At 49.7% G+C, this 13,432-nt stretch overlaps 1 protein-coding gene across 4 annotated transcripts in view; it reads left to right on the top strand.

The window, feature by feature from the left end:
- Window positions 1-13,432, top strand: part of ARHGAP32 (Rho GTPase activating protein 32) — a 251,725-nt gene that overhangs the window by 217,909 nt on the left and 20,384 nt on the right. The window lies entirely within an intron of this gene.

Genomic DNA, 13,432 nt, shown 5'->3' with positions numbered 1-13,432 from the left:
CTCTTGAAGTCTTCAAATAATTCTTTTTCCAGGAAGATAAGTTTTATTTATACATCGATGTCAGTGATTAATTAACAGGGGTGTTAAATCTCTGTATTTCTCTAACTTGGTACCTTTGTGTGATTCCAGCACAATTCACAGTGTAAATCCTTCTTCTGCCTTTTCCCTTGATTTCACAGAATTTACAGGAATTAACTGGATATTATTTTTCATCCCAGCTTACTTTTCTCTCTGTTGTGGTGAGATTTCTGGATCCCTTCTCAGTCACTTTCCCTTCCCAATCACCCCTTTAGGGAGGCAGAGGAGAAGAGCTCTCCATTCCAAGAAAACTCTTCCTGGGATGAGCTTGGGTTTCATGTGCTTTTCCTCCCCTGCCCCTGGGCCATGTCCAGTCCAGGCTGTGCAGGGGAAGTACCTGCAGGTGCCAAGGAGCAAACAGAGCCCTTGATGCTGTCACAGTGACTTGGATGCTGTCACAGGTCACCAGCCAAGCTCGTTCCATTGACAGCCACGCTGAGGGGTGTTTAGCAAAGCAGGATGGAGCAGCCATGGGCTTGCCCGGGAGTTAAAGGCATCAGGAAATCAGGGATGGAAGTAGCACCACTGTCTGGCTGTGTCAGCTTGCTCTGTTTGGTGGTTCTGCTCCTTGCAGAGGGTTTGCAGCAGTTCTTGTGCCCGAGTTGTTCATCCGATGTCTCCCAGCTTTTGTGTGCAGGCTGAGGGAGAAGCAATGGGACATTTGGGGCAGGAAGGGAGATTCTGTTGTTACTTCAGACTCCTGGTTTATCCAGTGCCTTTTGGAAAAGGGCTGGCAAAGGGCAGGGAGCCATTTCATGCACTTTTTCCCCGGGATTCGGTTGGTAACAGCAATGTGCCCTCCCTCCCGTGACACAAAGTGTTTTACTACCAGTTAGTGAATAATACGAGCTTGTTCTTATGGAATCAGGGCTGGAGGAAGGCTCTTTGCCCTGTTAATTGGAACCAGTAGGGATCTTTACTGCTGGGGCTTGGAAAGCATCAGAGAGCCAGAACCTGGCTGGTTTGGAGACAGGAACAGACAGTAACCCCTGTAAGAGCTGCAGCAGGAGTTGGGAATTCACACCATGGTAGCTATGGAGCTGGGTTTGTGTTCATGCTGTGGGAGCAGCCTTGGAGGGCAGGAGCCATGCCAGCAGTGAGCTCATTAGTGGGAGAGGGAACATTCCCTTTATCCCCAGCCCTCTCCGTTTTTGTAGGCACAAGTCAGCCATGGCTGAAGCTTTGCCCTGCCCTCTCTTCCCCTGGCTTTAAGGGTACATGTTTTATTTAGCATTAGAAGACACATCCTGAGCTGAACTGCACTGTTCTAACCCAGTGTTTGACAGTCTCTGGAAGTTCTGTCCTTGTCCTGGTCACTGCCCACCATCACACGGGATGGGGTGACTCTGCCTGAGCTGTGCTAATGAGGGCCCTGCAGCTCAGAAGTCACCAGTTGCTTTCCCTCTTGATTTAATAACTCTTTCCTAACTCCCTGGAGTGCAGCAGATCCAATTTGAGTGTTGCTAACAGGGGCATGGCTCCGTTTCCCACAGCAGGATTGTTGTTTTCTGGGTGATTCAGCTCCTGACCTGTATTCCAAGTGATGTAATCCCGGGATGGGTTTTGTGGAGATGTTTCTGGGGCCCTGTGAACTGAGCTCTGTGCATGCACAGCATTTTAAGATCCCCTCCTTCTGTAGCATTAATGTGGCTCAGTCCTGGAGCCAGAGGCAGTGCTGACCTGCTGAAAGGTGTCGGGGAGACCCTGAGGGGAATTAGAGCATAACCAGGACAAGGAATTTTCTGGGAGCACAGAGAACACTGTGGCTGAAGTCTGTGTGTGGTACCTGCTGGTGATGCTTTGGGATCACAATCTAAGTTCAGAAGAACAAAAAGAACCCAATATATTCATTGATTTGTTTAAATGAATTCTAGTTTTGGTAGGTCAATGTCCAATACCCAGAAATATTTAGCAGGACTGAAGGAGCAAATGACACCATGCCCAGAGACTGGAACGAGTGACGTGCTGACATTGAACCAAACTGGAGTTATGTTAAGAATTGTATTAATTATCAGCTTTAGGAAGCTGACAAAGCCTAAATTCTCAAAAATGTGCTGTAAAACATGAGTTTTGCAGTCATGAATATTTGAACCTTTGCTTGTCTTTCAGGTGGGAATTGGTGAGTGAGAAGCGGAACGAGAGAATAAAAGGGATGAGGACAAAAGCTGCAATAGGTGTAACATTTTTTTAATAAAGCCTCTGCTGAGGCAGCTGGCTCAGAGTGCTTAGGCAGGAGAGGAGTGTGTTTGCTCTGTGCCCAGAGGGGGACTGACAAACACGGAGGAGATGTTTTACCTCCTGCAGTACCTTGGCTTTCTGTGGGCTCAGCAAGTCCCCGCTCGTTCTGCAGCCGTCCAGCCTCGCTGGGAGGGAGAATAAACTGCCATGAGCTGCACAGGAGGAAAGTGATGCAGAATTGTGACCTGGTTTGATGGTACAGAGCAGGATCCCATCCTGCAAAGCTCCACGTTCAGCACACGCCGAGCTCTGACCTAGCAAAGCCTTTGGTGTGGTTTCCCTGAGGTTTTGGAATGTGGTTTCCCTGAGTTTTTGGGGTGAGGCCAGTGCTGTCCCTGCTGGAAGGTGCCTCTCAGGCTGGTGGGACAGAGTGTGCAGCTGCTAAACTTTGGGACAGGATGGTCTGTGCCCAGAGATTGTCCTTGGGGAGGGTGTCTGAGAGAGGTGGGGTGGATGGAGCAGGGGCTGCTGTTGCTGCTGCTTTGGTTGCTGTTGGTGAGGAGGTGGTTGGTCATTTCCCTCGTTGTGCTGGGTGGATCTGAGCAGTGACACTGAGCAGGAATAGGGAGAGAGGTGAGGATTTGAACAAGTGTTTGCAAGAACAGTGTGAGGGACAAGACACCTTCAAATCCTCCTGTGTGCCTGGTGATTCATGGTGGGGATTGAGGTGATCTCTGGGCAGTGTCCTGGGGTTTGGTGTGTTTGTTGTTTAATTCCAGTTTGTGTTGTGCTGCCACTGAGCTCTCCAAACAGTGCTGGAGCCCCTCTGGGGTAGGAGTGCCACCTCCTGTGGTGCCCAGCAGTCCTTTCCCCCAGGCCCTGGGAGGGCAGTGAGGGGAAGGAAGCATCACTGTCCAGTCTCTCAGGTGAGGTTCTGAGTCATGGGCAGATCACAGGATTATTTTCCAAAATCATTTGTTTCCAAGCTGCTTGGGAAATTGGGAATTAGGAGCCTCTGCTCCAGGTGTGTTGCTCCCAGTGAAAGTCTCAGCAGTCAGTGCCTTGGTTCCTCTCCTGTCACATGTCAGCACTGAATGATGGGCTGGGCCCTGCAGGAGTAGAACTGGTTTTGATAAGGAGGGATTTTGAGCTCCTCTATTGGGTCTAAATCTGGCACAGCCTGTGGTGATGCTCCCTTCAAGTATGTTGGTTTGCACAATATTTCTCCAGTCGGCTCTGTCTGCATCCCATCCCAGTCCTTACTCATCCCTTGGCTCCTGCTGGAATTGGATCCTTCCCCTGCCAGGGCAGTGTCAGTTGGAAGCAGCCCAGGCTCAGCAGGGAGGATCTGTTTCTTCATCACCCTCAGAGGTGCTCCCGGTTGGTTTGGAGCTGTTCACACCTGCCATGATTTGGTTTTCCAGAATCACAGGATATCCTGAGTTGGAAGGGACTCACAAAGCTCATCAGTCCAACCCCTGGCCCTGCACAGACACCCCAACAACCCCACCCTGTCCCTGAGACCATTGTCCAAACCCTCCTGGAGCTCTGGCAGCCTTGGGGCTGTGCCCACTGCCCTGGGGAGCCTGGGCAGTGCCCAACCAGCCTCTGGGGGAAGAACCTTTGCCTGAGATCCAACCTGACCCTGCCCTGGCTCAGCTCCAGCCGTTCCTTGCATTCTGTCACAGTTCTCTGGAGCTCTGTGAGATGCAGCAAATTCACCCTAATCCCTGGTGCCTGAAGAGACCTTGTTCTTGTTCCCTTTGTAGGTAGACATTCTTTTTTCCCCCAAATTTTTTTCTCCCAAAGGAAACCAAACAGACCTTAAATTTAGCTCGAGCCCAGTGAGAAGGTTGTGCTCACAGAGGATGTTTGCTGAGCGTGGGAGCTGCTGAAGTGCTGCATTGCAGCATCTGCTCCATGGCCTGCTTTGTGCCTCGGAACAGTTCCACCCGGAGCTCCCCCAGAGCCCAGGGGGTGTGACATGGGTGGGAGAGCGGGGATGTGAGGAGGGGTGTCCTGCTGGGCTGCAGAGGGGCAGTGCCTGGGGAGCTGGGCACGTTCCTGGAGCTGGTGGAGGTCCCAGGGTTACGGAGCTGCAGTTCCGGGGCCGTTCCGCTCCCTCGGGATGGGTCGGCAGCACCAGGGAAAAGCCACGATCCCCCTGTGGGAAGGAGGGAATCCTGAGCTGCAGCACAGGAGGGGTTACTGTACTTCTTATCCAAATGCTCTGGGAATGATGTGCTGGGATTGCTTGGACTGCAGCGGATGGGGGATAGAATCCTACCTGTTCTCCCCACCAGATATTCCTGTCACCTGGCACTTGTTGGGAATGACCCTTTCACTCCCAGACCAGAGCACAGGCTTAGCCCTGGTGCACCCCAGTATGGTGATGTCAAGTGTTCACCTCGAGGGATAATCCATCCCCACAGCCCAGCTGCATCCACAGAGGATTTTGTGGGCTGAAAGCAAATGGCATTTTTTGTACCTCTTTATGTCTTTGTCCCATCGATACATAACCAGCTTCCGTCAGTGAAAAAGATAAATTGAGAAAAGGAATTTTTAATTGACAGGTTTCCCCTGGTGAAGGATCTGTGCCTCATTTTTTGTAATTACAAAATGCCAATAATTTTTGTAACTACAAAATACCTGGTCACCAGGAAGAGGGATTGGCTTGTTGCTGAAGACATAAATGCCTACGAAAGACAAAGTTTACTAACACACCTGATCTTCCTCTCTGTCCTTCCTATTCCCCACGTTTATTTGTAATTAATTTGAGCAGGTTGGGTAGGATTAAAGAAAAACTAAAATGGAAGCTGAGACCTTTCAGAACTGTGTGTAAGGTCATGTTATGGCAGACTGGGAACCTCCATCCCAGTATTTCCTGGGCACTAGGGATGGGTTTATTCTCCTGTGCTGGTTGTGATGCTCTTCAGGCAAGCTCTGCAACAGCACCTCGGGGTTTCTGCTGCCATCAGGGCTTGTCTGGGGTCCTCTGGTGTTCTCCATCCCTTGGGCCATGCCCTGGCTGCAGCTGGGTGATGGAGTTGCCTGTGATGTTAATTTATGGCAGATTTGGGTATAGGGAGAAGATTGTCACCAGAACAGAGAAACACAAGGAATGAGGTCTTGGCATCCTCCTGGCAGGGATCTGTAAAGATCTGATTCCCCTTAGCTCAGGGACAGTCTGGTAATCTGAATGTCATCCCTCTGGTTCCTGGTGTTAATGTGAGGAGCCCCTTTTACCAGCCAGTATTTTCATTATAATAAAAGTCTGCCTGCCTGGCTTTGGATCTTTGCCCTCCGTGAAGGAAGCCTTGATTTGGAATTCAGGACAGCTGAGTCTTACATATTTAGTAATTTCAGTTTTTCTTGATGTTTTATTTTAACTCTGAGAGGGTAAATGTAACTAGTTTCCTTACCCTGTTAATGCTGGAGAATGAACTAGAACATGACAAACAAGCAAAGCAAACTTTGCTGAAAAGTAGAAAGTTATAAATATTTACAAAATTGTAGCTTTTTCTCCTTCCTTCCTTTAAATACTGTCAGTAACTGTAAACACAGGGTGGCCCCTGAAATCCATTTATATTGACAGGACAAAGGGGAATGGCTTCAGACTGAAAGAGGGTGGGTTTAAATGGGATATTGGGAAAAAATCCTTCCCTGTGAGGGTGGGGAGGCCCTGGCACAGGTTGCCCAGAGAAGCTGTGGCTGCCCCTGGATCCCTCTAAGTGTCCAAGGCCAGGTTGGACAGGGCTTGGAGCAACCTGGGCTAGTGGGAGGTGTTCCTGCCCATGGCAGGGAGTGGGATGGGATGAGCTTTAATGTCCCTTCCAACCCAAACCATTCTGGGATTCCATGTTTTGAAGGCCCAGGTGAAATCCCTGCTCATGATGTCCTTGCCAGGGAACTGCTTTGCTCCAAGGTTGTCACTTCAGAAAGACTTTGCAGCATTTGCAGGGCTTCCATGGGGAGTAGATCCTCAGTTTGTACCTGCCCATGGGAGCACAGCAGCCTGGCCTGGAGTCCCCAGCTGGGTTTGGAATTGTTGGGAGTGGAGTGCAGGCAGAGCCAGACCAGGGCTTTGTTTGAGCAGTAATTCTTGCTCCTGGGCAAAGGGTTACTGAAGTGCTGCCTGAAGGAGGCAGGTTGTGTGTGTGACCTGCACCATTCCCTCAGAGGGATGGAATTGGCCACAGCCTTTCCAGGGGCTGGGGGGGATGTTGGCTGTGCACAAGGCTGAGGGTTTGTGTTGGATGTGTTCACTCTGTGAACGAACCCTGGGGGCAGTTTTGTGCTTCCAGGAGGTGTTTTCAGAGGGTCCAAACTGACAGGTTTGAATGGGAACTGAAAAGTTTCAAACCTTCAAGTAGGTTCAGCTCTGGCATCCTGCTATCGTGGTTTTCCTTCTGTCTCTATTTTTAAGCATTTCTATGCCTAAAGGAGTTCGTGATTAGGACATAAATCAGAGTTTTGAAGGGTTTGTTTGCAATTCTCTTTTCTGCTGAGACATTTCTTGTGTGACTTTGGCAAGTCCTTTAAGGCAGGATTCATCTCCTTTACTCTTGGGCATCGAGCTGTTATCCAGGGGTGCCTGGAGAACAATCAGATGGGGATGTCTGGAGGGTGATCACCTTCTCTGCCATAATGTAGGTGTTTAAAAAAAAAAGTGGATCCTAACTTCTCCATTGGCACAGCAGGAAAAATAATTCATCATTTCTCATCCAGGAATTTTTGTAATGCTCTCCTGGATAACTGGGCTTTGTATATCTTCATATATATATATATATATATATATATTCTTATGAGGCTGCAGCTCATAAGTCAGGGCTGTATCCCATGTTTCCTGACAAGCCCATCTAATGCAGGTATTGAGGAAACTGAAAATCTCCCTGTTCTGCCTCCCTTAGTAGTGTATATGTGTATATATATATAGGTTTATGTTATGCAGTGAAGAAATACTGGCCTGTCTCAGCATTTCCACTTGCACCTGAGCCCATGGCTCTGTGCACACGTGGTGTAAATGAGGGGGGAAATGGTTTTAAAGTTGCCCTCTGGGGCAGTAATTCAGTGGAGCTGTTGTGGCTTGACAAGCTCTTTGAGCTCATGGGTATAAACCATCCCCTTCCCTTCATCCTGCTGTCCTGGCTGTCCTTTTTTTTAGGAGAGTGCTCATATATTGAAACCAGGCAGCCTCAGACGTGCCAAAACCAATTTTCTTCCAGTATTTCATGGTTTATGGTAATTTTTTATCCCAAATCCATCTCCAAGGACTCGGGCAGTGGCCAGAGCTGCACTCAAAGGTCTGGCAGGTGAGCTGGGAGCTCAAACCTGGCTCTCCCACACTTTTGTGGCCTTGGGGAACTTGTTTGTTATCTCCCATTCCATCTCCAGGCTTGTAAAATCAAACTGACAGCCCATATCTGCCCTCAAGGTGCCACAGGGCAAATTCCTAATACCCATGAGGTACTTGGGAGATCAGGAGTGTGATATAAATACTGATAGTATTCATTCCAGTGTTAGCACAGGTGGGCATGTGAGATCCCGTTGGGAATGTCTGTAGGAATTAAGTGAACTCACCTGTGTGTTTTCCCCTCTATTTGTTGTGTTCCCTGGTTGGGTTTGCATCCCAAATCTGAACATTTCAGGTGTTCTGGAAACCAGACGGTGCCAAATTCACCGGAATTCCCTGTGAATTGGGGCAGATGGAGTGGTTTAGGTGCCTAAATGTGCCTTTGGATGTGGTGGTGTTGGCTCTGCACATCCAGCCTCATGTGACAGCAAAGGTGGATCCAGCAGCCTGGAAAAAAGGGCAGGAGTTGACCCAAAGTGGAGAGGAGCAGAGAACATTCCCCTTCCTGCAGATGCTGCACAAACTGAACACAAGTTGAGACGTTCAAAGGCCAAGAGCTTTGAGCTATTTTGGGCAAGTTTCCAACCATAACAGGCACTGTTATTGCTTCACCATCTGCCCTCTGGATTGCTGGAGCTGGAGGTTGTTGGGGACAGGGTCAGCATTACAAAGGGGGACATGGGGGCCCCGTGGAGATCCCTTGTTTGGGGGACATCCCTGCAGAAAGGGGCTGAGCAGGGAACACAAGCCTTTGCTGTTTAAAAAGAGACAGTTTCTCTCTCCCCTTCTCTCTCCCCCTGCCTGCAGCTGTGAGGAGAGAATTCTTTGTGCCTGAGTGACCCAGAGGACAGCAGGGAGTTGAAAATTAATTTGCATTTCGAAACACTACAGCTGTGGGGGGAACAAGCACGAGGGAAAATGTCACAGTCAGTACAGGAATTGCTTGTGCTCTTATGCTGCTGCTCTTAGCAAGGGGAGAACTTTTTACCTTCTCAGTTGCAGTGAGTGTTATTGATCTAAATAAAAAACTCCAGCACTCAGGCCAAACCTGAATGTGTTGTGGTATTTTATTGGATAGTAGGGAAAATTTCTTCACTGAAGGGGCTGTCAAGCATTGGAACTGCTCAGGCTGCCCAGGGCAGTGGTGCAGTCCCCATCTCTGGAGGGATTTAAAAGCCCTGTGGATGTGGCACATGGGTACTGGAGAACGGTTGGACTCGATGATCCCAGAGGGCTTCTCCAGCCTTAATGATCCTGTGATATTTTGTATGAAACAGTAAAAACCAACCCCAGAGAGCTGGCTGGACACAGCCTGGGCCGTGGGTGTGCTGTACAACACCTCCAGTCGTTGGTGGAAGTGCAGTGAGCTGCCCTTGCAGCCCTGAGATTCCAAACTGGAAGGTCCCTGCTGCCCCAGGCCCTGCCAGCCGTGGTTATCGACCTCCCCTGCCTGATGCAACCCAGGGTTTATGTTCCTCAGGCTTGAACTTTGCACTTTGCTTTCACCCAGCCCTGGCTCAGCTGCCATAAAAGAAAAGTCCAGGCTGGCAAAGCAGAGTCCAGTGCTGATTCCAGCTGTGCCTGGATCTGCTCACGGATCCAGCTCGTGGGTTACAGTTCCCTCTTCCAGGATTGCACTTTCAGTGTGTGTGACCAGGAAATGGGGCAGCTCATGACAGAGGGCTTGGATTTTACACAACTCATCAGAAGTGGGAATAATAACGTGGGTCAGTTCTTGGAAATGAGGGAGAATCGAAGAATCATGGAATCCCAGGCTGGTTTGTGTTGGAAGGGACCTTAAAGATCATCTCATCCCACCCCCTGCCGTGGGCAGGGACACCTTCCAAGCCCCGTCCAACCTGGCCCTGAACACCCTGAGCATCTTGAAGGAAGGTGGATCCTTGGTTGGTTTTGTATTTCTGTCTTATTCTTGGTGATTCAAACATCAGGACAGGGATTTAGGAGTGGGACAAAAATCCTGAGAAGAGGATCTTTTAAAGCTCCATGTTTTCCTGAACATGCAGGGCTGGTGCCTGTGAAGTGCCACATGCAGGTGCAGTTGTGTGGCTGGGAACAATAAAAATAAAATCCTTAATCTCTGTCCCACACTGGTTTTACACCTGCCTGTAACCTCCACTCTGAGGGGAGGGAAGAGCTTCAGACGTGAGTGGTTTGAAATGAGGTTCCTGGAACAAGTTACAGGCTGAAATATTACAGGTTTTTTACTGTTTTTTTTTTTAAGGAAATACTTGGGCAGTGTTTTGCAAAGTGGACTTGATGATCTTAGAGGTATTTTCTGACCTTAACGCTTCTAAAATTGAGTTAAAATAGGAAGATCTTTGGGGTAAAACATTTGTATTTCTTTGGGTGAGGATATTCCCTGTTAGGTTTTTACATAATCCTGCATTAATGGCAAGGGAGTTGGGATTTATGTGCCTGATTTCAGATGTCTGGAAGTTGTCAGGGTCTCAGCTGGGCACTGGATTTCAAGGAAGGGGCACGTCCAGGGTGCAGTGACACCACTTGTGTTGTGCTGGGTGTTCTTGGGGTGCTTCATCCCCTGCCTGTCCTGTCCTTACCTGTCCTTCCTGGCTGATCCAAGGACATCCTGGACAGCCAAGAGTGAGCTGCCTCCACCTGTATTTTATCTGATGGCTGATGGTTTCAGTTTCTATTCTCGTGGCTCAAAACAACCTTCTGTTGCTCAGTTCTGGATTTTCCATAAGCTTCCCAATCTCCTGGCACTCAGTCACAGTTATCTCCTCTGCTCAGGTGGTGCAGAGCAGTGGTTTTCCATGTCCCTGGAGGTTTGGATCCCTGTGTGGGTTTGCTATGTGTGGAATTCAGCTGAGGAGCAGCATTTCGGGTGCTATGGGCCATTACCCAGCCCAGAGGTGGGGTTGGGAAAAGCACAGTGCCCCAGGAGAGCTTGGTGGGAGGCCTCTGCCCCAGGCTGAACAAATAGTTCTGATTCACATGCTAAGAAATTAAAACAAAGCACCAGCAAGCCTCCCAAAACCCAGGGAGGGGACGTTACAAAAGATTCAGAAGGAAAAAAATAAGCCCGAGATGATAGGAAAGGAAATGGGCCTGATTTGAGGATGAATCAAAATGTTCTTCAGAGTGAAGCCCATAAAACTGCTTCCTCTTAATGGCAGAGAATTAAGCAGTTAACGAGCCCTCAGAGATGCAATAAAGCTTTCAAAGCAGCTGAGAGATGCTCAAGAATGAGTTGAATGAATTCCTTCAGCTGCTGTGCTGATGAGATGTGCTGGGTCCCCTTTGGTGAGCCTTTTGCACTTTGCTTCCTGAAACTGCCTGATATGGGAGACAACAAAGGGAGGGAAGGAGGGAAAGGTGATTGATTTTGGGGTGAGACACGTGTCCAGTGCTCCACTGAAGAGGTGGGTGTTCAAAGGCAGCACTGGCAGTGGATTTTAGCCACCTGCACTCAGAGACCTCACTGCAGGGAGGTTTTCTGGAGCCAGTGCCTGAAGACCCCGTGGCTCAGCAAAGGAATAAAACCACCCTGAGGATCAGAGGTTTTTGTTGCCTGCCTGGGAAGTTGGCACTGCAGAGACTGTGAGCTGGGCTGGGTAACCACAGGCACCAGTGCTGGGCTCAGGGCTTCCCTGAGCACATGGGGCTGGAGGAAGAACTGAGTGTTACCCTGTTCCCTCCTCATCCCTTTCCCAAAGTGACCTGGGGGTTGTCAGGCCCCGGGTGCTGAGCTGGGGGGGCCCTGTGGCTGTGAATGCAGCCCACGTGTGTCATCAGTCTGGGTGCTGTAATTGCAGGAAACCACAGTAATTCACTGACATTAATAGAACTGCAGTGTTGCTGTTACTACATCCTAGAAGAGGAAATCTCCCTCGGTTCCCTGCTGTGATCCCTGTCTGGCTCCAATCTGGGACGTGGTCTGGGATCTAGGAGCCAAACTCAGCTCCTGAATGCTGAGGAGTTCCCCTGCAGCAGGGCAGGGATTTATGGAGCAGATGGAGACAGGGACTCAACCAAACCAGTCCCAGCTGCTGTAGGGGATGGTCTTGGCACACCTGACATTCACAAAATTAAGTCTTAGCTTGTGCTGTCATCCTGCCTCCATATGTGTGTATCTCCATCTATAAAAATGTGTATTTAGCTGAAGGGCTTGGGATTGAAAGGGCAGAGGGATGTTAAACACACATCCAATTGTCAGGTGTCAGCTTTGTTCAAAAATCTGAAAAACCAAGTCACCACCCCAGCAAAGGGCCCTCAGGTGCAATTACAGCCCTCCTTGGATCTCAGTCCCTTCTGCCACTGTGCAGAATTCCCCCAGAATATCCATGATATATTTAGTGTAAAGTCCTGGTAACCAGATCAGGAGATGCTGGGAACAAGCCTGCTGGGATTTTTTCTGGATATTCTAGTTATTCTAACTGTGCCCAGGCTCCTCCCTGACAAAAGAGTACTTTAGGGAGGGTACTGGTGCTCCAGCCCTCCCCTTCCCTCCTGTCCTGCTCCACACCATCACCCCACGCTCCTGCTGGGCTGAGCTGCTCTGTAAGTGCTGTTGTCTCGTGCTGTGTGTTGGCACAGCTGGATAAACTCCAGGAGAGGGAGATGGGCACACACAGAGCTCACTCCTGTGGCCAGGCCTTCCTTCAGGAAGCACAGGCAGATGTTCCAGCTGTGCCCATGGTGGGCAGGTAGACAGGAGAGCTGGTCATGTGTGTGAGTATTGTCCTTCCCTGCTGGGAACTTGGGCAGGCAGGGAATGTGCTATGGATTTATTTGCTGCTTTTTTTTTTATTTACTTCTTGATTTATTTGCCTATTTATTTATTTCTTCTTTATTTATTTATTTCAGTGTGTTCTACTAATTTCAGGGAGACCCCTACTGAGGTTCCAGTATGGATCACTGTGGTCTTTGGGATTTGCAGCATTAGCAGATCTTGTCACAACAGTTGAAAACTTGGGGAAACTCCTTTGCCCAGTCCTGTGGGACTCCTGCATCCAGGCAGTTGGAAATGCCAACAGCTGTGGTCCTACTCAGAGCCCAGCAGTGCCAAGGTTCTGTCTTCTGACGTTTCCTTGCACCTACAGGGACAGCAGAACGTGGTTTTCCTTCCCAAAACAAGCAGCCCTTGGTTTCCAAAGCTCTTTGCTTAAAGTACAAGGGCTCTGCTTGCCCCAGAGTCTGCACCTTGCTTTGGAAAATAGTGAGAGGTGCTGTAAATGCCTGGGAATGTAACCCTAGAGCCTGACTCGTTAGTTCTGGCTGTCTCTTGGTGTCTTGGAATATCCCAGGTCCAGGGCCTAATCTGCTCCAGCTGAGCCTGTGTGACTGACAGGATTTACAGGGTTCAGTCCCTCCTGTGCTCCAGGGCAGGTCTGTCCTTATCCCGGGATACACCTGCTGATTTCCAGGGAACCCCCTTGGAGGAGTCTGTTCTCCAGCTGGGAGGGTTTCTGCTGGCAGGGCAGCAGGGAAGGGGCTGGGGGAGCTGCAGCCCCCCGGGCAGCAGGAGCGGGCAGAGCTGATGGCAGATGGCATTTGCTGCCTGATCTGAGGGGATTTGCCACATGACCTATTCAGAATGTGTGTCACAGGGCAAATTGATCAGACCTGGCATCTCATGTACAAGTAAATCTGGATCAGCAGAGGAGCTGTGGCTGAAAGGTGGCTGGCCCAGGGATGCCCAGGGATCCCAGCTCTCTCCGTGAGCATTTGCTGATGCTCACGAGAGCTCTCTCCCGATTTTCTCTGTGTTCAGGGCAGTTTTATCTCTCTTTTATAAATCCAGTGATTTGCTCCTCCTTAAGCTCCCAGGGATGGACACAC

The sequence above is a fragment of the Neopelma chrysocephalum genome, unplaced genomic scaffold, assembly GCF_003984885.1.
Source record: "Neopelma chrysocephalum unplaced genomic scaffold, ASM398488v2 Primary Assembly neopelma1_138, whole genome shotgun sequence".
In the NCBI taxonomy this organism is placed as follows: domain Eukaryota; kingdom Metazoa; phylum Chordata; class Aves; order Passeriformes; family Pipridae; genus Neopelma; species Neopelma chrysocephalum.
The sequence above is the reverse complement of the archived record's forward strand: the minus strand, read 5'-3'. Positions and strand labels throughout refer to the sequence as shown.